This window comes from Pleurodeles waltl, chromosome 9 (assembly GCF_031143425.1).
Source record: "Pleurodeles waltl isolate 20211129_DDA chromosome 9, aPleWal1.hap1.20221129, whole genome shotgun sequence".
NCBI lineage: Eukaryota > Metazoa > Chordata > Amphibia > Caudata > Salamandridae > Pleurodeles > Pleurodeles waltl.
Window position 1 is genome coordinate 1,156,361,021 of NC_090448.1, and position 24,156 is coordinate 1,156,385,176.

A 24,156-nucleotide genomic window follows, 5' to 3' on the forward strand; every position below is an offset into this window, starting at 1 on the left:
AAAATTAGGAGGCTTCGAGGTGCCAAGAAGTCTCTTTCCCAGTTTTATCATAAGACAATGGAAACTCAAGCGTCTAAACATTCTGTATACGTAGAAAATGGGAAAAGGTGGAGCAAAAGGAGTCTGACTAAGAGAGGAAGGAAAGAGAGAGAACCCCGGCAGATCAAGAAACCTCTCCTATAATGGTAGAAAGGTGTTGCCCAGTGGAATCTGGAAAGTAGAGTGTGTCAGAGAGGCTTGGAGGGTGGTGATTTTGAAGGTGACAGAGGCGAAGGACCTGGCGTATCTGGGACCCTGGTTGGTAATGGATCTAATGTTAGGCTGGGTGAAGGTGAAGGAGTGGATGGTTCATAGATCAGGTGTGATGGAAATGCTGTAATACATATGCAACTAAGGGTTGATGAGGAAACAGATAGAAGCAGGAGGAGGGTTGTATTACCTAAATATTTGAGTGACAAAGGGCCAGATGTATGAAAAAAGCCTTTTGCAAATCGGAAAGAGCGATTTTTAAGAAATCGCTATTTCTGATTCGCAAAATGCAATGTATCATATTTGCGATTCGGTAATAGTGATTTCTTAAAAATTGCAAATGCTCTTACCGAATCGCAAATTGCGATACCGGCCCCCATTCGCATCTATGGGCCTGTCGGCCCATATTTGTGAATATTTTGCATGTTCCAAATTGTGAATTCCTAATTGGAATTCGCAATTTTAGGAAATGCAAAGTCCAGGGTGCTGGGGGCCTAAGGCCCCCTCTGCTGCACCCCAAAACATTTTTCAACAACATGTAAGGTGCACACATGCCAAAAGGACATGTGTGCTTTACATGTAATTTTAAAAAATGCATTTTAAATGCATTTTTAAAATTTGCACATGGTTACCACCAAGTTCAACTTGGTGGTAATAGCGATTCCTTAATACCCAATTCGCATTAAGGAATTGCTTCATACATGTGCTTTAGAAATCGCAAATAAGGATTCCTTATTTGCGATTTCTTATTTAGAGAGTTGCAATTTGCGACTCTCTAAACAGGGTCGCAATTTTAAGGAATCGCAATTTTAGCGATTCCTTAAAATTGCATTCAGAATGCCTTTGATACATTCTGAAAGGGCTTTTTGCATTCGCAAACGGGCATTCGCACCGTTTGCGAATGCAAAAAGCTTTGATACATCTGGCCCTATATTCTCACTTGAATTTTGTTAGAAATGGGGTCTCTAGGGGGCAGTCAGTTAACACCCTGTCCAAGTAGGGGCCCTCACACTAGTCAAGGCAAGGGAGACACCCAGCTCAGATACCCCCTGCTCACCCCGTGGTAACTTGGCACTAGCAGTCAGGCTTATCTCAGAATCAATGTGTAAAGCATTTGCACATAACACAGAGTAATACAGTGACACTACAAAAGGACCCCACACCAGTTTTAGAAACATAGCCAATATTTATGTATGTAAAACAAGACCAAAACAAGAAAAACCCAACATACAGTAATAAAGATATGACTTTTGCAAGAATTACTTAAAAATACAGTTTCTTGAGGTTGATAGCTCCACCTGGGGCTATCACATGTGTCATGAACAACAAATCCAACAGTTCAGGTCGATAGCGGGGTCGGGGGCTAGCTACGGTGTCTGGATGACCTTCAAACAGTACCTTGGAAATGTAGGGCATTGTGATTCTCACAATGAGATACAGAGTGCAGTGTCACTGGCGTTAGTAGGTATAATTAAGCGTTGGTTCCAGAGTTCGGTGCAGGGGTCGTCGGGCCCTTGAAGTCACAAGCATTGCTGATCAAACTTCAGGCTGATGACGTAGTCTGAAGCGCTGGCGTTGATGGTGTTGGGGCTGCGTTGGGAAGCTTGACTATGCAGCGTATGGTGCCCACAGGTCACGGTGCAGGCAGCGGTTTGGTGACAGCGTCCTGCGGCGTTGGTGAGACTAGGGTTGCGGTGTGAAGCGGGCAGTGTGACATGCAGTGTCTCCAGATCGCGGTGTAGGCAGCAGCGTGGACATTGCTGAAGCACTGTTTACAGTAGGCACAAGGCGACCGTACGACGCGGGGTGGGCTCCGTCTGGTGCCATTGGGTCGTGGTGCAGACAGGGGCGTTTGTTGATGATGCTGGAGTCGATGGGGCTGGCGTTGGTGGACCGGGGCTGCTGTGCAGGACGGGACGGTGCTTCATGAACCTCACAAGCGGTGTCCTCAAGCCATAGTACAGGCAGCGGCGTTGGTGTCAGCGTAGAGCTTTGTCACCAGGGATACCAAAGCTGCGGTGTGTGCAAGGCGATTTGGAGTGCGGGGCCCACAGGTCATGGTGCAAGCAGCAGTGCAGTGATGGCATAAGGGGGTGGCGTCGGTGTGACCAGGACTGCGGTGCAAAGCGAGGCACGGCGTGTGCAGCGTCGTCAGGTCACGGTGTAGGCAGTGGCATCGTTGACAGCATTGTGGTTGTTTTTCTTCTGTTGCAGCACAAAACACACAGTTTCTAGTGCTGTAGGCAGATGAACCTGAAATCTTTGATATCCCTGAGACTTCCAACAGGAAGCAAGTTCTACTTTAAGCCCTTGGAGAAACTTCACAAGCAGGATACACAGCAAAGTCCAGTCTTTGCCTTCTTTAAGGCAGAAGCAGCAACTACAGGCCAACCCAGCAAAGCAACACAGCAAAGGGGCAGTACTCCTCATCCAGCTCTTCAGCTCTTCTCCTTGGCAGAGGTTCCACTTGATTCAGAAGTGTTCTAAAGGTCTGGGGTTTTGGGTCCACTACTTATACTAATTTCTGACTTTGAAGTTGGCAAACTTCAAACAAAAGTATCTGTTGTTCACAAGAGCCTGCCTTGCCCAGACCTAGCCCCGTACACACTCTGGGGGGTTGGAAACTGCATTGTGCGAGGACAGACACAGCCCTTTCAGGTGCAGGTGTCAGCTCCTCCCTCCCCACTCTAGCCCAGGAGACTCATTGGGATATGCAGGACACACCTCCGCTCCCTTTATGTCACTGTCTAGAGGGAATTCACAAACAGCCCAACTGTCAGTCTGACCCAGGCATGGATTCCACAGGCAGGCAGAGGCACAGAATGGTTAAGCAAGAAAATGCCCACTTTCTAAAAGTGTCATTTTCAAACAGCCAATCTAAAAAACAACTCTACAAAAAGATGTATTTTTAAATTGTGAGTTCAGAGACTCCAAACTCCATATCTCTATGTGCTCCCAATGGGAATTTACACTTAAGAGGAATTTAAATGCAATCCCCATGTTAACCTCTGGGAGAGGTAGGCCGTGCAATAGTGAAAAACGAATATGTCAATATTTCACCAACAGTACGTCATACTTTTTAAATACACTGCACCCTGCCCATGGGGCTACATAAGGCCTACCTTAGGGGTGACTGACATGTAATAAAAGGGAAGGTTTGTGCCTGGCAAGTAGGTACACTTGCCAGGTCGAATTGGCGGTTTAAAACTGCACACACAGATACTGCAGTGGCAGGTCTGAGACATGTTTTCAGGGCTACTCAAGGCCCACTAGTAGCATTTAATTTACAGGTCCTGGACAGACAGTGCACCTTACTAGGGACTTAGTAGTAAAACAAATATGTCAATCATGGATAACCCAATCACCAATACAATTTACTCAGGGAGCACTTGCCCTTTAGCACTGATCTGCAGTGGTAAAGTGTGCAGAGACAATAAATCAGCAGAAACAGAGTCCAGCATACCATCAAAAACAGGAGGTCAGAAGGTAAAAAGACAGGGGAAACATGCCAAAAGATGCCAGGTCTAACAAATGTTAGTTTCCTAGTCAATTTTTGGTTATAGTTTAATTTTCATAATTTTCTCCGGCAGGACTTGTTCCTTAATGAATTTGTTTCTTGTTTTCTTTCTTGTTCTGTGTTTGTTTAGAAGGGTATTATGTGTGGTTGTGACTGGTGTCGTAATATCTTTTGTGGTGTCTTTTGAAGGAAGGGAGGTGTGTTATGGCCTATAGTCTTGGGTCCTTTCTTTATGTTTTGTGTTTTGTGGAATGTTTGTTGGTAGGTGCTGTTGTCATGGTTCCGACTGTGGTCCAAAGGTGAGAGTTGTGCTGCTGCCTGAGGATGACACTCACAGACAGAACGCTGATTACTTTTTATGAAGAATAAAACTATTTACTACTCAACCCTGCCTCCTTTTGATCCCTTGAAGATGCCACCACTCTTTGGCGGGACGCTTGCTATTTCGCATTAAGCGCTAGCTGGACTTTAGGCTTCCCCTTTTGTGTTTTATTCTTAACAAATGTACAACTATCATTTTTGTTTTTCTAATTTTTCCATTTGTGTATATCATTTTGCCAAGTTGTGGAACTATGGCAGGTGAGTAAAGAACCTTCTTAGAATGGCTGCAAAGAGTGAGCCTATGGAAGGTCAAACCAGAGCTGCCAAGGATGGACTATACATAAGCCTAGGACCTCCATGGTTTGGTCATTGCAAAAAACAGCTTTGATACTGTCTAACCCCTATTGGGCACAACGCCCTCTTTTGGTTGGATATAGAACTCATGTCATATACACATTACTTGTGCGAGGCCACACGTCGTGCTTGACACTTTAAGCCAGGCCTGGCATTTTAGCTGACACCGCAGTGCCCTCTGGGACTTTTGGTTTCCCTTATAGCCCTATAGGCAGGGCCGGCTTTAGGGGGGTGCGACTGGTGCGGTCGCACTGGGCGCTGACCTGGAGGTGGAGGCTCTGACCTCAGGTGAGGGGGCGCTGTGCTTAGCAATAACTTACAGTTTAAAAGCACCTAAAGCAGAGTTTCCTGTGCCCCCAGCTGATCGGAGTTTTGTCCAGAAGCAGTTTTGACACTATAAAGTAGTGCAGAGGGTTCATGTGCCTGCTGCAAAGAACACATCTGTATTTTATGTGGATAGCTGAGTGGTTTAGTAAAGACAGCCTTTACCAGAGCTAAAACAACTGTATGTGAGAGAGGGGCTAGGGCACTTTTGCAGAGTGGTAGCGTCGGACTCTGACGAGGAAGTCAAGAGGGGGGTGCCAAAAAAGGTTGTGGCACAGGGCGCCACAGTGCCCTGACTACAGGTGAGAGCTCAAACAGTTGGGACACCAAGGGCTGTTGGCACATAACAAGGGGCCCTGTGGCAGCCGTGCATAAACAGCAAGGAAGAGTTTGCGAGAGACAAAGGAAAGTTTGTCAAACTGTTCGCTCTCTTGTAAAGCTCTCAGCCGTAAATATTTACTGTTGGCGACGCGCACTATTATTTCATGATTATCTCGGCAAAGACACTTAGAGTGGTTCATGTTAATCCGCTCCTAAGGATTCCTTAATAGATTTCTAATTTTTGCAGGATGTGCCGAGGCAATTTGATTTTTTTTTTATGTACAGGGATGTGCATTATGTTTTCCAGAAATGGAGACATTATGCCTCTGATGACATCTGTCTTGAGTAAATGGGGTTCTATGGAGGTTACTTTAATCACTTCCAAGGCAGTTAAAGCTATTTTACATCTTATTTGCAACAAAAGGGGACCCTAATTATCCGCAGAGAGCATAGTAATGTGGTGCTTTGCTGCTGAAGGACTGTTGCTTCCTGCAGGCTGTTGATGGGAGCTGACAAGCCCATAAATGTCAGGAATGAAAAGGCCAGGCGCCCTGACAGCCTAACCACCTCTGCTGACCTGCCCAGCAAGGGGCACTAATGGCTGCCTGAGTGGAAGCACTTTGTAGAGCTCACTTTTTAAATAATCATTCATCTGGGAGACAGGTGAGTTGCCATGCTGCCAAGTTGTACATGTCATGCGTGACACCTTCAGCCGCTGCTGGCTTTTTAACATTTGCAGGCTGGGGTTTTTGGACTACATTTGTAATCTTGTAAACTACAATTCCCAGCATGCAGTGTGCAGGACCGGGACAAGATGTGGAGGGGACAGTTGAATCGATATGTCTGTGATGCTGATCTGTTGTGATTTGATGCAGTCCTACCAATTATGATGTTTAAGCGATCCAGTGTTATATATGGATTCATATTTATTTGCACATGGTGTGAATCACATCTCTCCCCTTGGTTAGGGCGTGGGAGGGGAAAGGACAGGTAAATTGTAATGTTATTTTGTCTTTAAAATTAATTTAAAAAAAAAATATGTCACAAAGTATTTGGGTTCGGTTGGCAGCCCTAAAACTTTCTGGCTCAAGCTTTGAAGGTTTCCTTGAAGAGGTCATGGGTGGAATTGAAGAGCAGGCGGGGCCATACAATAACATCAAGCTACATCTCGTGAAAAGAATCAAAGAACTTAAAAAGATAACAGCAGGCCCTAGTGGATTCTGGTGCTGAGATACTTCTGGATGGCATTACAGCGCCTAGAGCATGGGTATCCTACGTGCAATGTTAATCCCTTGAAAGGGGTACCCAAGTCTCTTTAGGTTTGGAGTCTATCAAGTCTTGTTGCATGTGTACAAACTCTGCTTCTAGGCTCTAGTCCCCGAAGTAGCAGGATGAAGGAGAAATGTTGCAATGAATTCTAAGGGCTGGGAGCTGTCTGTCCTTTGTCGTAGGTTCACCAAGTGTTATATTGTAAAAGGATACTTTAGTGGATGAGAGCTAATACTCTGGTGCCTGGGCCAACACTCAACAAAGACATCACTAAAACGAGAAATGGGGATTAAAAGCACATAAGCTAGGGGCTTTGTAGAAGGCATCACATAGCTGGACAACTCTCTTAATAACAGGGTCCTTGGAGCTGTAAAGAGAGATACCATGGGAGAATAAAGGGGACAAATTGGGGTTCCAGGAAGTTCAATGGCGTATGGGAACTGGGATGGGCTCCCTTAGCTGGCACCCAAGTGGCTGACAATATCTCACAGACCTGCAACTTGGAAAAAGTTGGATGGAGTTATGATTCTTGGGCACCTGAGCCCTCACGGATTTGGGGGTGCCCATTGGGGTGATTAGCAGCCACCAGATACAAGGGGAACCCTGGATTAGTCAAATCCTTTAACTCGACAACTTGTGAACCATATGATGATGGCACCAGTGGGTTTGAGGTCGGTGTGACCAGACCTAGTGTGCAGACCACAGGAGGAGTGATGTGAACGGTAAAGAACCTTTTGTGATGAGGACGAGGTGACCCTGCCATGCAGACTCACTAGCAAGAACAAGCACTTGTACGCAGATGTATCAATGTTTCACGCAGTGCAACGCAGCAAGTCACCTTCCTACAGAAAAGTGCTGTATTTAACATTACATGGCGCATTCCTAGCCTTTCCTAGCACTGGCATACTTTTGGCTGCCTAGCGCCAATGCAAGCACCCTTGTGTTACGGTGCAAGGATGCCTGGGTTGCATGCAGGATTGTTTTTGTGCAGGAAGGGACACCTTCCTGCTAAAAAACAATCTTGAGAGGCATATTTCCCTTTCTACGTGTGCTGCAGAATGCAGCACAAGTAGAAAAAGGGAAAATGAGGAGAAATAAAGATATTTCCCTCATTATGCCTCACCTGGGGAAGCACAGAATGTTGATGCATTCCCAGGTGTTCCTCTAATAGTAAATCTGCACCAAAATCCATGGGTGGATGGGTGGGAACACCCACATTCCACCAATGGAAGGCTACCCTTGAGTAGAGTAAGGCAGCATTTTGCACTGCCAGGCGTTACCTTAGATTTAGGAAGCCTTGCTTGACTTGATAAATCTCACTTATTATTTGCGTGATCCTTGCGCCCCCTTGGGTGGAGCAAGGGCGATGTCAGTCCTTGATAAATATAGGTCTTGGTGTCTCCAAAGTGTTCTAGGCAGATTAGATGCTCTTCCATGCATGACTTCTCTGTGGTCCTGCTGCTCTCGTACGGAACAGTAATAGAAGTGACTTGGTTCTGGTACATCATCCTCTGAATTGGTGCTGAGAGCTTCTGGGTGAAGTGAAGGTGAATACAGGGTTATGGGTCTGAGGTCCAGAAGTTATCCAGGACCAATGGCACTAGCTGGAAGCCAGGGCCAACCCTCACAGCGAGCTACCCTCACATCTGAAGTCTGCAAAAGAAGGATCCCAAGGAGTGGCTTTGCATTTCCCATGATCTATATGCTGTGGAAAGCATGAGTGACAAATATATATATTTTTAATTTTAATATTTAACACTTTAATATAGCACTCGTCCACTGAATAATGTGAGGGGCATTTTACAATAAAACATCATTAATGCTTTACATTAACATGAAAGCATGGTGTATACATTGAAATCAAAGAACTTGGAGAAACACATTTCAGGAAAAAACAGAAAATGGATACATAAGCTACAGTCAATAAGTCCATAATAAAAGGAGGATGAGGAGGAGCTTAGAGGAAGAGTTAGACTTGAAAAGAAGATCTTGGAAAGTTTCGTAAGGAAAAGCTGAAATGAAGAGATGTGGAAAAGAGCTGAGAACACAAGGGAAGGGTGGAGCTATAGGGGAGTATGTAGCAGTCAAACGGATCTAAAGCTATAACTAAGAGAGACATTGGGATGACTTCAAATCAAGGGTGAGGTGAGAGAGCAATGGATGGACGAGGCAAGGTGGAGTGAAGAAGGTACCTGATGAACCGCCACAGTCGATTAACAACACAGCATCAGAGATTAGCCGAATGAGAGACAAGTCAGAAGGGAATTTAAGTTGATGGTTCTGAAGCGAGGAGTCCTCGGGGGCTCCAAAATATGTTGGGTTCAGTTCTAAGGTTCACAAGATGGGAGTTCCACAGGAGATTTGCAGCTCCAGAGAAAGACTGATGCAGGTCATGTGTTGTTATAAAAGTTGGGCTTTTGAGTAGGAAGCTTTTTTTTTTCCCAGGGTCCTTTCATACTGACTAATAGTTTCAGGATGATAAGGAGATAAGATGGAGAGTTGAGGCAGTCTTAGTTGTATGCCAGGAACCCCAGTTAAATTGTCTTCTTTTGTTGATGAGGAGCGAGTGCATATCGATGAGAATTGGGGAGATGTGGGTAAACTTTTTACAAGATGCAGACCTGGCACCTTTGCCTTTAATCCTACTGTGTGAGGAGGAGTCGAGCCTTGAAGTTGTGCGGTCTGGTGTTGTGGGCAGGGTTTTGAGACTATGACTCTATGGATAGGGGGTGGGAGGGCCAATGCGAGGGGGCAGCATTTGTCCGGTACTGCGCATGAAGATCCCCCTCCAAAATTTACAGTGCAAGTGCTTCTGAGACTGCTGCTGAAGTTCTGGGGAGGTTGCAAAACCACTGCTGGAAGTTGGCTGCGTAGAGGCCCCGTACAAGGAGCTGAAATCCTGCTCTCTGCAGGTGAATCCAGCTCACTTTGTGCACACCATGTGCTATCTGTTCTTCACTGGGTGAGCGGGTGAAGACAGATGATATTGTGTGACATACTGTGGTGCCTTGTGAGTTTGCAGGTATGAGGATGAGAAGAACTGTCTGCAGAATGGAGAACAGCTGAGAGTGGGGTACGTGTAGATTGTGGTGGCCAACACAACCAAAGTCTAATCATGACAAGACACATGGTCAAGAGCATATGATCGGAAGGCTACATGTCTGGCATCTCACATGTGGCTATGCTCAGTTGACCAGCCAAGGCAGTCATAAGGTTTTAGGATGTTGCTCTTACTGGACAGTTCTCTGGGAAGAGTAGGGGTTGTAGCCAAGACCTCAGAGGTTACTGGAGCTAGTTTGTGGTCTCCGAAGTGCAAGACCCATGGGCACCCGCTTGTATCACATGCAGTGTGTCCATGAAACACGCAACACACATGCTTTGTACACACAACAAAGTAACACAATCCTACACCACAGTTCAGCATCCGCAATCTATCAGCTTTCTCTTAGCCTGGTGCTAGAGCAGAGGTTTTCAAAGTGGGGGGCAGGCCCACCTTGTGGGGCCTCAAGTGATCCCAGGGGGGGGCACCAGACTCAGTCTAAAAGAAGCATTATACAGATAACAGGCCATTCTTTTCAGCAGAAGCATGTTATTGCATTTTTAAAAAGGTAACCATACTTAAATGCAATGTTTAAATAGGTTTAGACATATTTAAACATTGATATCCTTATAAAATAATTGTGAAAATTCTGAAGGGGGGCCCAGTGATTTATATTTTTCAACTGGGGGGGGCGCTGCATTAAAAAGTTTGGAGACCACTGTGCTAGAGGGACCTAGATACCCTTGAATATAGGTGTGGTGCACCCCCATCCAGCACAGCCTTAATCTCTGCTAGAAAGAACCTTAACATTTCATGGATCATCTGAGAAGGCCATAAAAGCCAAGTTTCATTGTGATGCCTTTCAAATATCTTTGCTTCTTTTAACCATTGTGGAAGCTACCCATTCCTGAATGGGACCGTTCACTTTGTCACATTCATTGGGACAGTTCCATTCTTACCTTAATTCTTAAATTTTGCATCTTTTTGAGCATCAGCATTAACACTTGCTTATTTGATGACGTTACAAATCCTTAGAGGTCGAAACGTATTCTACATAAGTGGCACTTAGATTACTTAGAAAGACTTTCAGAACATTTGAACTATGCTTGAGTGCCCTTGATGAATTCTCTGCCAACACTGGGAGCTTATTGTGTGGTCCACTGCTAAATCTGTGTCATTCACACCTCTCATTCCTTTCACTTTTACACTGAGAGATCAATTGAGAACTGAGCTCTTTCCTTCCTTTGATGTAAATATTTTGGATTAAACTGCACATCCTTATGCCTCTGCCCTGGCTATTGACTGCATTTATATGCTTTGAATGCCTTATATGATTTCTATTATTTTTGCATTAATTGATGATCGACTAATAATTAACAAATCCCACAAAAAGCCATAGTATTATAAGACAACATTTGAATTTAGTGGTGGCAGAGCCACTAATTCAATGCTCAATCAATCAATCAATCAAAAAAACGGCGCTGGGGGGTAGCGGGGGTAAAAGGGGGTGGGGGGTTGTCTGCCGTTTTACTGTTTGAAGAGCCATGTCTTGAGGTGTTTTTAGAAAGACAGAAGGTCCTGGTTCTTGCGGAGGTTGGTGGGGAGGGAGTTCCAGGTTTTGGGGGCAAGGTAGGAGAAGGACCTGCCTCCTGAGGTGGTGCGTTGGATGCTGGGAACTGTGGCGAGGGCGAGGTCGGCAGAGCGGAGATGGCGGGTTGGGATGTGGAAGTTCACTGTTCTGTTGAGGTAGGCTGGTCTAGTGTTGTGGAGGGATTTGTGTGTGTGGATGAGGACTTTGAAGATGACCCTTTTGTCGATAGGAAGCCAGTGGAGGGCTCTGAGGTGGGCGGAGATGTGTTCATGGCGTGGGAGGTTCAGGATGAGGTGTGCAGCTGCATTTTGGTTCTTTTGGAGTTTCTGCCGAAGCTTGACTGTGGTGCCAGCGTAGAGGGCGTTTCCGTAGTCCAGCCTGCTGCTGACGGGTGCATGGGTGACGGTCTTTCTAGTTTCTATGGGTATCCATTTGAAGTTTTTCTGCAGCATGCGGAGGGTGTTGAAGCAGGAGGAGGTGATCGAGTTGATTTGCTGGGTCATGGAAAGAGAAGAGTCTAAGATGACACCAAGGTTGCGTGCGTGGGTGGCGGGTTTTGGCAGTGGTCCTAGGGTGGTGGGCCACAAGGAGTCATCCATTATTGTTTTGTTGGGGCCGAAGATGATGATTTAGTTTTGTTGGAGTTTAGTTTGAGGTGGCGTGCTGTCATCCATTTGGCGGTGTCTAGGAGTCCGGTGTGGAGGTTGGTCTTGGCGGTGGTGGGATCCTGGTGAGGGAGATGACGAGCTGGATGTCGTCTGCGTAGGATATGATGGTGATTCCGTGTGGGCGGAGATTGTTGGCGAACGGGCCATGTAAATGTTGAAGAGGGTGGGGCTAAGGGAGGACCCTTGGGGAACTCCGCAGATGATCTTGGTTGCTGGAGATTGGAAGGGAGGGAGTCGGACTCTCTGGGTCCTTTCGGCGAGGAAGGAGGCGAGCCAGTCCAGGTCCTTATGTCGGATTCCTGCGTTGTAGAGGTGTGTACGGAGTATTTTGTGGCAGACAGTGTTGAAGGCTGCGGAGAGGTCCAGGAGGATGAGTGTGACGGTCTCACCTTTGTCGACTCGGGTTCTGATGTCATTATTGCAGGCGATGAGGGCGGTCTCAGTGCAGTGGTTCTTGCGGAATCTAGACTGGGAGGCGTCAAGTGTGTTGTTCTCCTCTAGGAAGTGAGACAGGCGGGCGTTTACTAACTTCTCAGCAACCTTGGCGGGGAAGGGGAGAAGAGAGATAGGGCAGTAGTTTGTGAGGTCATCAGGGTTTGCTTTGGGTTTTTTCAGGAGGGCAGTTACTTCTGCATGCTTCCAGGAGTCTGGGAAGGTGGCGTCGTCGAAGGAGCTGTTGATTACTGCGTGGAGTTTGGGGGCGATGGTTGGGCTGGCCTTGTTGAAAATATGGTGGGGGCAGGGGTTTGAGGGGGAGCCTGAGTGGATGGAGTTCATGGTTACTTCGGTTTCTTCATCGCTGGTGGGAGGGCAGGTGTGTAGTAGGTTGAGGAGGGGGTGTGTGTTGTTGTTGGTCGTGTCGGTGTTGGAGGTGGTGGGTGCTGGTGGTGTGAAGCTGTTGTGTATGTCTAAGATTTTGAAGTGGAAGTGGTTGGAGAGGGAGTTGCAGAGGTTCTGTGTGCGATTGGGGTCGATGTTGCAGGATTTGGGTTTGGTGATGATGGTAAAGAGTTCCTTGCTGTAATGTGAGTTACTGTCTATGCGTTCCTTGTAGTAAGCCCTTTTGGTGGTCCTTATGAGGTGGTGGTGTTTGCGTATGGTGGTTTTGAGGGTGGAGATGTTGGTCACTGAGGGTTCCTGGCATCAAGCTTTTTCTATTTTGCGACATTCACGCTTGGAGGCTTGGAGTTCAGTGGTGAACCAAGGGGCGTTTTTGATGTTGCGGGTTCTTGATGTTTCTTCTAAGGGGGGCGAGTGAGTCTGCGCAGGTTGTAATCCATTGTGTGAGGTTATGGGCAGCAATGTTGGGGTCATTGCTGTTGGGGGGGCGTTTTGTGTGAGCTGGGCATTCAGGTGTTCAGCGGGGATCTTGTCCCACATGCGGTAGGGTGTGGTGTGTTGGTGGTGGTGTGTGGGGGGGTTTGGTGAAGGAGAAATGGACACAGTGATGGTCAGTTCAGTGGAATTCAGTGGTTTGTGTGAAGGTTATGTGGTTGCTGGAGGTGAAAATGGCACCTAGCGTGTGTCCTGCTGAGTGGGTGGGTGATGTGACTAGTTGCTTGAGTCCTAGGTTCATGAGGTTGTCTAGTAGAGATGTGGAGCTGTGGTCATGGTGGTTCTCCAGGTGAAAGTTGATGTCACCAAGGAGGATGTAGTCTGTGGAAGTGAGGGCGTGGGGGCTTATGGTGTCAGCGATGGCGTCACAGAAGGGGGGGGCGAAGTCCTGGTCCTGAGAGCCGAACCAGTGCCAAACCATGGATTGGTTGTGTTCCACCAAATATAGGGGGTCATTACAACATTGGCGGTAAAAGCCGTGCAGAAGACCGCCAACACACCGCCGCAGCTGCGGAATTCCGCCACAGCTATTATGACCCACATCTCGGTACCTGCCAAAATTCAGACACCCACACAAGTCCGCCACACCAAAGGTCAGTGATAGACTTGGCAAAACAAAACCTCCACCGTCACGCCAACAGAAATACGCCCACACTATCACGACACACGAATCCACGCGGCGGTCTTTGAACCGCGATATTCCATTGGCGTTACACACCGCTGCGCTCAAAATACACACATATTTACAAAACACAACCACATTGGACAATTCGAAATACACACACCTGAGACACATACACACACCACTCCCACACACCCAATACAATATAAAACACACACCCACATCACCCACAAACCCCTACGACAAAAATTGAGAACGAAGCACAGAGAGAGACACCACTAGCAAGTACAACAGCATCCACAGGCACATAACAACATCACCCACACAACTTCCACGCACCTCATGCAACACACCACTACATATCACCACACTTATCACCACACACACCACCCCACACATCACCTACACCACCCCATGGCACAGCAAAGACACCCCAGGTTCTCGGAGGAGGAGCTCAGGGTCATGGTGGAGGAAATCATCCGGGTAGAGCCACAGCTATTTGGATCACAGGTGCGGAACATTTCAATTGCAAGGAAGATGGAGCTATGGCAAAGAATAGTGGACAGGGTCAACGCAGTGGGACATCACCCAAGAAATCGGGAGGACATCAGGAAGAGGTGGAGCGACCTATGGGGGAAGGTGCGTTCCGTGGTCTCAAGACACCACATTGCGGTTCAGCGGACTGGCGGCGGACCCCCACCTCCTCCCCCACAACTAACAAGGAGGAGCAGGTCTTGGCGATTCTGCATCCTGAGGGCCTCGCAGGAGTAGGTGGAGGAATGGACTTTGGTAAGTCAAATCTTAACTATTACATCCCCTACCCTACCTGCATGCTATCACATACCCCCACCCTCGCCCTCACCCCTATCACTCCAACTCCTCACAAATGTACCAATATCACAAACCAGCCATCCCAACACCAAGCCCTGCATGCAACAACAAAGCATGGACACCCATCACCAAAGCATGCACACTGCACATAGCCATAGACCCCCCTAAACCATCATCACACAAGGTCCCACACAGGAATGCCAGCACTGGGGTAAATGGTCACCCACCCATTCCACACCATGCCACACACAGATGCAATAATCATGCCTTTCCACCCCTGCAGGACCCCTACCCAACGTCACCAGACAGGAGGGTCCAGACATGTCCACTCCACCCACAGAAGAGGCCCACAGTGATGACAGCACCTCTGTCCAACTGGTTCTAGATGACCAGCCCGGCCCATCGGGGGCCTCGGGACAGTCGGTTTCCCTCACACAGGCACAGGCCACCACAGACCTTCCCCCCTCTGGAAACACCAGCACAGCACCCACCCAGCGGGCCCATACCTCCGTCCCCAGGACACGTCAATCAGCTGTGTGTCCACCACTACAGGGAACCCAGGATAACCCACCACCCCAACAACAACAGGGACCTGGGGGCAGTGGCAGTGGGCACACGGTCCAGGGGGACGGAGGCATGGGAACACAGGGGAACTGGGAGGGCTGCTGTGCGACAGGGGTCGGACAGGCCAAGGGAACCCACTCTCAACTAGGCCCTCTCATCCATCAAGGGAGCATACCACCACTCCCAGGAGACAATGGCAACGGTACTGGCCAAGTTTCCGGAGACCCAACGCATGCAGGAGGAACAGTATATGGGCTTCAGGGAGGAACTTAGAACCATCAGCTCCACCCTGGGAACCATCGTAGGGGTGCTGAAGGAAGTACTCAACACCAGGAGGGACACTGTGGCACTCTAGGGGGCCCCTGACACTAGCATGGACGATGAACTGCCCACCACCTCTGCCGGCGCTAGTGGACAGGACGCCCCACCACAGGACCACCACACCAGCACCCCACCCCCTGCAGAGGGAGAACCACCCCGCAAACGGTCCCTGAGATCCAGGAACAAGACAGAGCACGATGCCAAGACCCCCGCCAAGAAATGAGACCACCCTGATTGTCATCCCACTGTCCCACTTTGTCACCCTGTCTATAATTAAACTGCCCCAGCTCCACTTCCTATGCCCATATGGGCAATGCACCTGTGAGACTAATAGACTGGAGTCTGCCATGGACACTCCTCCGCCATCACCCCTCACCATTTAACTTCCCCCTCCAATATTTTGCATTTAAATAAACACACCTAAAGCACAAAATTATCTGGATTCTGTCTGTGATTTTGAAATAGTGTATTTGCAATTACAGTGACAAAATGTTCTTGAAATAGTAATGGCAACATACCTATGTCACACAGCTCTAGTCCATGAGGAATGTAAGCAGATGCCACGCGTTGGGACCCACATCTGTGAAACCGTAAGGGAAAGTGACAACTCAGTGACCATACACTGGGTGAAAACGACAGACAGGATAGAGGTAGTAGTGTAAAAGTACATGTAGTAGGCAGGAATGTATTCTCACCTGTGTTTCACTGGAAATATTGCTGGATCACTGAGTCCCTGTTCTGCATGTCTTCTTCCTCTGCTTCATCCTCATCACTGTCCACAGGCACCACAGCTGCCACAACACCGCCATCTGGGCCATCCTCCTGCAGAAAAGGCACCTGTTGTCGCAAAGCCAAGTTGTGAAGCATACAGCAGGCCACGATGATCTGGCACACCTTATTTGGTGAGTAGAATAGGGATCCACCTGTCATATGCAGGCACCTGAACCTAGCCTTCAGGAGGCCGAAGGTCCGCTCGATCACCCTCCTAGTTCGCCCATGGGCCTCATTGTAGCGTTCCTCTGCCCTGGTATTCCTCACTGGTGTCAGTAGCCATGACAGGTTGGGGTACCCAGAGTCACCTGCAAATGGCGAGGGACAACTGTTAGACACACACTAACCTGTAGGGATAACCCCAGACAACCATTCCCACTGTCTTGCTTCCAGGGGCTCACCTAATAGGCACACACGGTGCCTCTGGAGTTGACCCATCACATAAGGGATGCTGCGTTTCCGCAGGATGTAGGCGTCATGCACTGAGCCAGGGAACATGGCATTCACATGGGAGATGTACTGGTCTGCCAAACATACCATCTGTACATTCATAGAATGATAACTCTTCCGGTTTCTGTACACCTGTTCACTCCTGTGAGGGGGACCAAAGCCACATGGGTTCCATCAATGGCACCTATGATGTTGGGGATATGTCCCAGGGCATAGAAATCACCTTTCACTGTAGGCAAATCTTCCACCTGAGGGAAAACAATGTAGCTCTGCATCCCTGATGCCATGGCCACAGTTGTTTGAAAAGACCCACTTGCAAGAAAATGGAGCATTGACAGCACCTGCACTTGAGGGGGATTCCTGTGGGATGGCGGATTGCTGACATCAGGTCTGGCTCCTACTGGGTACACAGTTCCTGGATTGTGGCACGGTCAAACCTGTAGGTGATTATCAAATGTCGCTCCTCCATTGTCGACAGGTCCACCAACGGTCAGTACACCAGAGGATGCTGCCATCTCCTCACATGTCCCAGCGGACGGTGCCTATGAAGGACAACAGCGACCACAGAGTCAAACAACTCAGAGGTACATACCCACAGTTTACACAGAACACCAATCATACACAAAAGGTGGCCTGTATGTGTGTTGAGACTAGGCCTAGGTATGTGTGACGCAGTATAAAATTAGGCCATGTGGGCCCCTGAAATGGTGGCTGCCTGACCTCTAAAGTGGGACAATGGGATGTGAGGTAACTGCGCTGGTGTTGTACACCGTCGCGGTAGGCGGTCGGAGACTGCGCTGCAATGCTGCATTGGTTAACATTGGACCCTATGGGTCCCAGGAGCCAATGACGATGTACGCCGGCGGACGTGACCACCGCGGACGTGACCGCCATTTTCTATCTGTTCAATCACTCGATACCTAATCTTCAACAGGAGAGGACCTACACTGCAAGTGCTGCTGTGACCTCAGTCTGGAAGAGACAATGGCTCGTGCGTCTGGGGAAAGGGCCACTGCCTTCACATCGGAGGAGTTGGAGAAGCTCGTTGATGGGGTCCTCCCCCAATACACGCTACTTTACGGTCCACCAGACAAACAGGTAAGTACACAGGGAGCATGTTGTATGGGCTATGCCTGTGTGGAGAGGGCTGGATGTAAGAAGGAAGGGGGCAGAGTGCTGCGTGCATGAAAGACGGTGGGTGCATGTGCCACATGGCAAGGGTAGGGATGGGGGCCACTCACTTTGACGGTGCAGTTGGTAATGACTTCTCTTCTTCCCCTGTATATTTCATGTAGGTCAGCGCCCACCAGAAGAACGATATTTGGCGTGCCATCACCAAGGACGTCCGGACCCTGGGGGTCTACCACAGACGGAGCACCCACTGCCAGAAAAGATGGGAGGACATTCGCCGCTGGAGCAAGAAGACGACGGAGGCTCAGCTGGGGATGGCCTCCCAATGTGGGAGGGGTGCTGGTCCAACCATGACCCCCCTGATGTTCAGGATCCTGGCAGTGGCCTACCCGTAGTTGGATGGGCGCTTGAGGGCATCACAGCAGACACAAGGGGGTGAGTACACTCTCATTCAGTTGACTTTGCGCGCAGTGGAGTTGTCTGGGTGGGGGAGGAGGGCTGTGGGTTTCCCTAGGCCAGGGCGAGTTCCGTAGGCTAGGTCCCTCCGTAAGGCATGGCCCTGTGGCCCCCCACCCCACCTCTGTAGAGTGCCAAGTACAGCTATTCATGCCCCTGTGTCATCTATGTGTGCAGATGTCATCCATAGCCTTGTAGGCCATTTCCCAGGAACTGCACTCAAGAGCGCGGCGTAGTGCAGGGGGCTTCTGTGTCTTTCTTGTCCCCCAACGGTAGCGGTAATCCATGCACTCAACATGTCTTTATTCTGTCTCCCCCCCCCCTTTTTGTGGTCTACCTGTTCTTGTGTGCATTAGCATCATCAGGCGGAGGAGCAGTGGCACCGGAGCACGAGGGAGCTGCATCCCACATGGCCATGGAGGGCCACACTATGGACTATGAATTCACCAGTGGGACGGAGGGCAAGGGGAGCTCCACGGCGGGGACAGGAGCTGACACCAGCGACACGGACTCGTCCTCTGATGGGAGCTCCCTTGTGGTGGCGGCAACATCTGTGCCCCCTGCATCTACAGGTACAGCCGCCACCCCCCCTACCAGCACCGCCCTCCCAGCAGGCCATAAGCCTTCGCCCGTGCCCACTCACCCAGGAGGGTGGTCATCACCTTCGCCCCAGGCAACTCAGGCCCTGCCCCAGTCACCTCTGCTGCCCTCAGTGAGGAGGCCATTGACCTCCTTAGGTCACTCACTGTTGGGCAGTCTACCATTTTGAAGGCCATCCAGGGTGTAGAAAGGCAGTTGCAACAAACTACTGCATTCCTGGAGGGCATTAATTCTGGTCAGGCGGCCCTTCACCGAGCTTTTCAAACTCTGGCCTCAGCACTGATGGCAGCCATTGTCCCTGTGTCTAGCCTCCCCCCTCCAACTTCCTCCACCCAGACCCAATCCCCTGTACCTCTACCTATCCCAAGCACACCATCAGACCAGCCTGCACACACCTCACCACACAAGGGAAGCTCAGGCAAACATAAGCACCACACATCGCACAGGCACTCACGCAAGCATCACACACATGTAGACACACCAACATCCACTGCCTCCACTGTGTCCCCCTCCTCATTGTCTCCCTCCTCCCTCCCAGTCTCGTCTACACACACACCTGCATGCACTACCTCTACAGCCACTACGTCCCTCACCAGCACACCCACAAGCACACCCCGCTCACGTGCAGTCACCACCCCAACTACCATTCACACGTCCCCTGTGTCCTCTCCAGGTGTGTCTGTGACGCCCCCTCCGAAGATACACAAACGCAGGCACACACCCACCCAACAGCCATCCACCTCACGACAGCCTCCAGCCCATGCACCTGCACCCAAAGTCACCAAACGTACACCTCCTACTACCACCACCTCTTCCTCCACTCCCAAACCCCCTCCAGCTACCCGTCCCAGTGTGTCCAAAAGAATTTTCTTGTCCAGCCTTGACCTTTTTCCCACACCTCCCCCAACCCTTTCATCTCATAGGACCCGAAGTAGCACCTCAGCCACAACATCTCCGGGACCAGTGGTGCCTGTAGTTACAGGTATGTGGAGTGCACCGGCCACCAGGACAGCCAGTGTGGCACGAAGCCACAGCACAGCCAGCCCCCCGTGAAGCATCAGAAGTTGGCCAGTGCCCGGCGGGAGAGGAGGAAGACTCCAGCAACCAAAGCCGCTCCCAGGGGTCCCGTTGGGAGTGTGGAGTCAGCTGTTACACCTCCCAAGGTGGGGAAGGGCCACAAGAAACCCGGCAAGTCTGGGAAGAGCAGCACTGCGGAGAAGACCGCCATCATCCCCGCTTCCCAGGAGGCCACTGCCAGCCCCATCCCAGCTGCCCAGGAGGCCACCGCCAGCCCCAGCCCAGCTGCCCAGGAGGGCCCCGCCAGCCCCATCCCAGCTGCCCAGGAGGCCACCGCCAGCCCCATCCCAGCTGCCCAGGAGGGCCCGCCAGCCCCATCCCAGCTGCCCAGGAGGGCCCCGCCAGCCCCATCCCAGCTGCCCAGGAGGGCCCCGCCAGCCCCAGCCCCGCCAGCCCCAGCCCCACCAGCCCCAGCCCAGCTGCCCAGGAGGGCCCCGCCAGCCCCAGCCCAGCTGCCCAGGAAGCCACCGCCAGCACAAGCCCGGCTGGGCCATGAAGGATTGCCAGCACAAGCCCCGCTGAACAGGGCACCGCCAACTCAAGCACCGCTGAACAGGGCACCGCCAAATCAAGCACCGCTGAACAGGGCACCGCCAAATTAAGCACCGCTGAACAGGGCACCGCCAACTCAAGCCCCGCTGGGCCATGAAGGACCACCAGCACAAGCCCCGCTAGGCCATGAAGGACCGCCAGCACAAGCCCCGCTGAACAGGGCACCGCCAACTCAAGCACCGCTGAACAGGACACTGCCAACTCAAGCACCGCTGAACAGGGCACCGCCAAATCAAGCACCGCTGAACAGGGCACCGCCAACTCAAGCACTGCTGAACAGGGCACCCCCAACTCAAGCACCGCTGAACAGGACACCGCCAAATCAAGCACCGCTGAACAGGGCACCGCCAGCTCAAGCACCGCTGAACAGGGCACCGCCAACTCAAGCACCGCTGAACAGGGCACTGCCAAATCAAGCACCGCTGAACAGGGCACAGCCAACTTAAGACCCGCTGGCCATGAAGGACCGCCAGCATAAGCCCCGCTGGGCAATGAAGGACCGCCAGCACAAGCCCCGCTGAACAGGGCACCGCCAAATCAAGCACCACTGAACAGGGCACCGCCAACTCAAGCACTGCTGAACAGGGCACCGCCAACTCAAGAACACCTGAACAGGGCACCGCCAAATCAAGCACCGCTGAACAGGGCACCACCAACTCAAGCCCCGCTGGGCCATGAAGGACCACCAGCACAAGCCCCGCTGGGACATGAAGGACCGCCAGCACAAGCCCCGCTGAACAGGGCACCGCCAAATCAAGCACCGCTGAACAGGCACCGCCAACTCAAGCACCGCTGAACAGGACACCGCCAACTCAAGCACCGCTGAACAGGGCACCGCCAAATCAAGCACTGCTGAACAGGGCACCGCCAAATCAAGCACCGCTGAACAGGGCACCGCCAACTCAAGCACCGCTGAACAGGGCACCTCCAACTCAAGCACCGCTAGCCCATGAGCGGCAGGGGCACTGACGCAACTGGGTCCGTCACGGGGTGAGTGATGCACTCTGGGCACCAGTCCCCCTCAAGAACCAGTGGAGAGATCCATCCACTACCTCTGTCCTTCACAGGATGAAGCACTCTGGGCACCAGTTCCCCTCCAGAACCAGTGGAGACATCCATCCACTACCTCTGTCCTTCACAGGATGAAGCACTCTGGGCACCAGTCCCGCTCCAGAACCAGTGGAGACTGTTATCCACTTGAGAGACTGTGGCTTTGCACTCCCCAGGATTGAACAGTGGGCAAACCACCCACTGGAGAGACTTGAGAGACTGTGGCTTTGCACTCCCCAGGATTGAACAGTGGGAAACCCACCCACTGGAGAGACTTGAGAGACTGTGGCTTTGCACTCCCCAGGATTGAACAGTGGGCAAACCACCCACTGTAGAGACTTGAAAGACTGTGGCTTTGCACTCCCCAGGATTGAACAGTGGGCAACCCACCCACTGTAGAGACTTGAGAGACTGTGGCTTTGCACTCCCTGGAATTGAACAGTGGGCATTGAGCCCCCTCGTGCATCTGGCGTTGTGCACTCATCCGACTAAGGTGCCCCCCCTTCCCTTCCCTCTGAGGTGCCTGTTGTATTTCTATCTGATGCCCCTGCAGTGTTCTCTCTGTTTTGATCTGGTATCGAGTGTGGGCCTCACCCATGCATTTTGGGCGAAGTGGTCCACGGTCTATAAATGGTGCAATACCTGGACTTGTATTATTGGTGTATATATTTGTTTATAGTGTATATATATTTTGGAGTACTGTATTTTAATAGATTACAATGGTTACAATAATTTCCTTTTGTCTGCATTCTTCCGGGGGGGGGTTGGGGGGTGTAACTGTAATGTATCAACATGTATTAGTGTGTGTGTTGTAGTGGGTGAGGGTGGGGGTGGGGGTGTTGCGTGTGTGTGTCCCTGTTTTTTCCCTCCCCCCTCCCCTGTGTCGTAGGTTCAGTACTCACTGTGGTCTTCGCCGCCGGCGTTCGTGCTCCTGGTACAGAAGCAGGAAGACTATCGCAGGTATAATTTGGAGTTCCGGTTCCATGGTGTCCTTGTTCCTTGTGGAGTGTGATGAGGTGAGCGTTTTCCCTTCGAAATTCCTGTTTCTGCCATGTTTTTATCCACGGTGAATCCGCCACGGAAAAGGTGGCGGATTGGCCTGTCATAATAGTGTGGGCGGTACATTGTCTCCCGCCTGTCTGTTGGCGGTGACCGCCGCGCTGTTTGTTTGTACCGCCGTGGCGGTCTGAGTGTTAAAGTGGCTGTCTTTGTTGGCGGTTTCTGCCACGTCGTAATTGCTAAGTTTTTACCGCCGGCCTGTTGGCGGTCTTACCGCCGCTTTAACACCGTCCGCCAGGGTTGTAATGAGGGCCATAGTTTCCAAAACATCGATTGACACAAATAACGTATCAAAAATAATATCAAGTTAAGAATACCATGGGACAGAATATAGAACATAAGAATATTGTTATTTTAAGTAGTAATATTGTTGTTTTAATAAAATTGTATTTAATATTTTCTTTAATTTTTTGTTTTGTTTATTTATTTGTGTTATAATTCTTATTTGAATGTTACATGTGTCTATTTATGTTTTAGACCAGTTTATTTTTTATTAGGTTGGCATTATATTTAAAGTTTGTTTTGTTATTATATCTGAATTTATTCATTTCTTTGTGGATTAAACTTATTGGAGAGTGGGTTGGGAAGTTTTTTTTATATTTAATATATAAAATGTTTATTTATGTTATGGCTTTTAATTTGTTAATGTAATTATTGAAGTATTTTAATTTTAAATCATTTACTAGATAACACTTACACCTTATTTATGCTTAGTTTTATTTGAAATTAGGAGTTTATGCAAAACGAGGTCATGTTAATTTGTTAGACTAGGCCTTATGTGAAAACCTATGGATGTCGGTACCTTTCCTGCCTCTTTATACCTGTTTTCTATGAACTATGGAGGGGCTGGTGTTTTACGGAGCAAAGTCATTGTGATTCAAAACTTGAGTCAAATTTCAGAGAAAAATAGTTTTTTCGCACAAAAATCGATTGCAGCTGCCATTTGTGCCAGAAGCGCTGTCTAGCGCGCGCTGATGCATGTTGTAAATCCAGTCGGGGTACTTGGGGTGCGGAAGGGGTAGGGTGGTGCACAGCGGGGGGGAATAAACATTTATTTAGTTTTTAAAAAACACTTACCTTCACTTGCCGCCGCACTGGTCCACTCCTCCGTCGCAGGCTGCAGACACAGGCTCCCAGCCTGCCCTGCGGCCAATCCTGATGCCCAGCCAGGGTCCTCCCAGGCAGACTGGGAGCCTGTGCAGGCTCTCTCCAGCCCATCATCCGTGTTGCTTGGATGCCGAGAGCCTACTACGCATGTGTGTTTGGCTGGCCTGAGATGGCCGGCCAAACACACATGCGCTCAGAGGGTCACTGCTCGTCACCCCCAATGCCCCTCCCCTTTACAAGAAAACGATAATAAACTCAGTTTATTATTGTTTTACTGTAAAGGTTTTGCAGCTGCCGCCCTAACGGAGGAGCCGCCCCAAAATCTAGGCCATGGTTTTACAAGTATTTTTTGCTTGTCATTTTGTTATTTTCCAAATGTTGCAAACTTCGAGAAAACTGCAATGCCTTTTTAATAAAAAAAAATTCAAGAAGTTGCAGAATAAAAAACCTTGTGAACATGACACAGGAGGACTGAATTATAAGTGTGTGCTTTTAAAGCAACGGGATCCTCGCAGGGCTCACATTTAATGCCACATGTCCAAGTCTCAGGGACTCCAGTGGACTCTGGTATGTAAA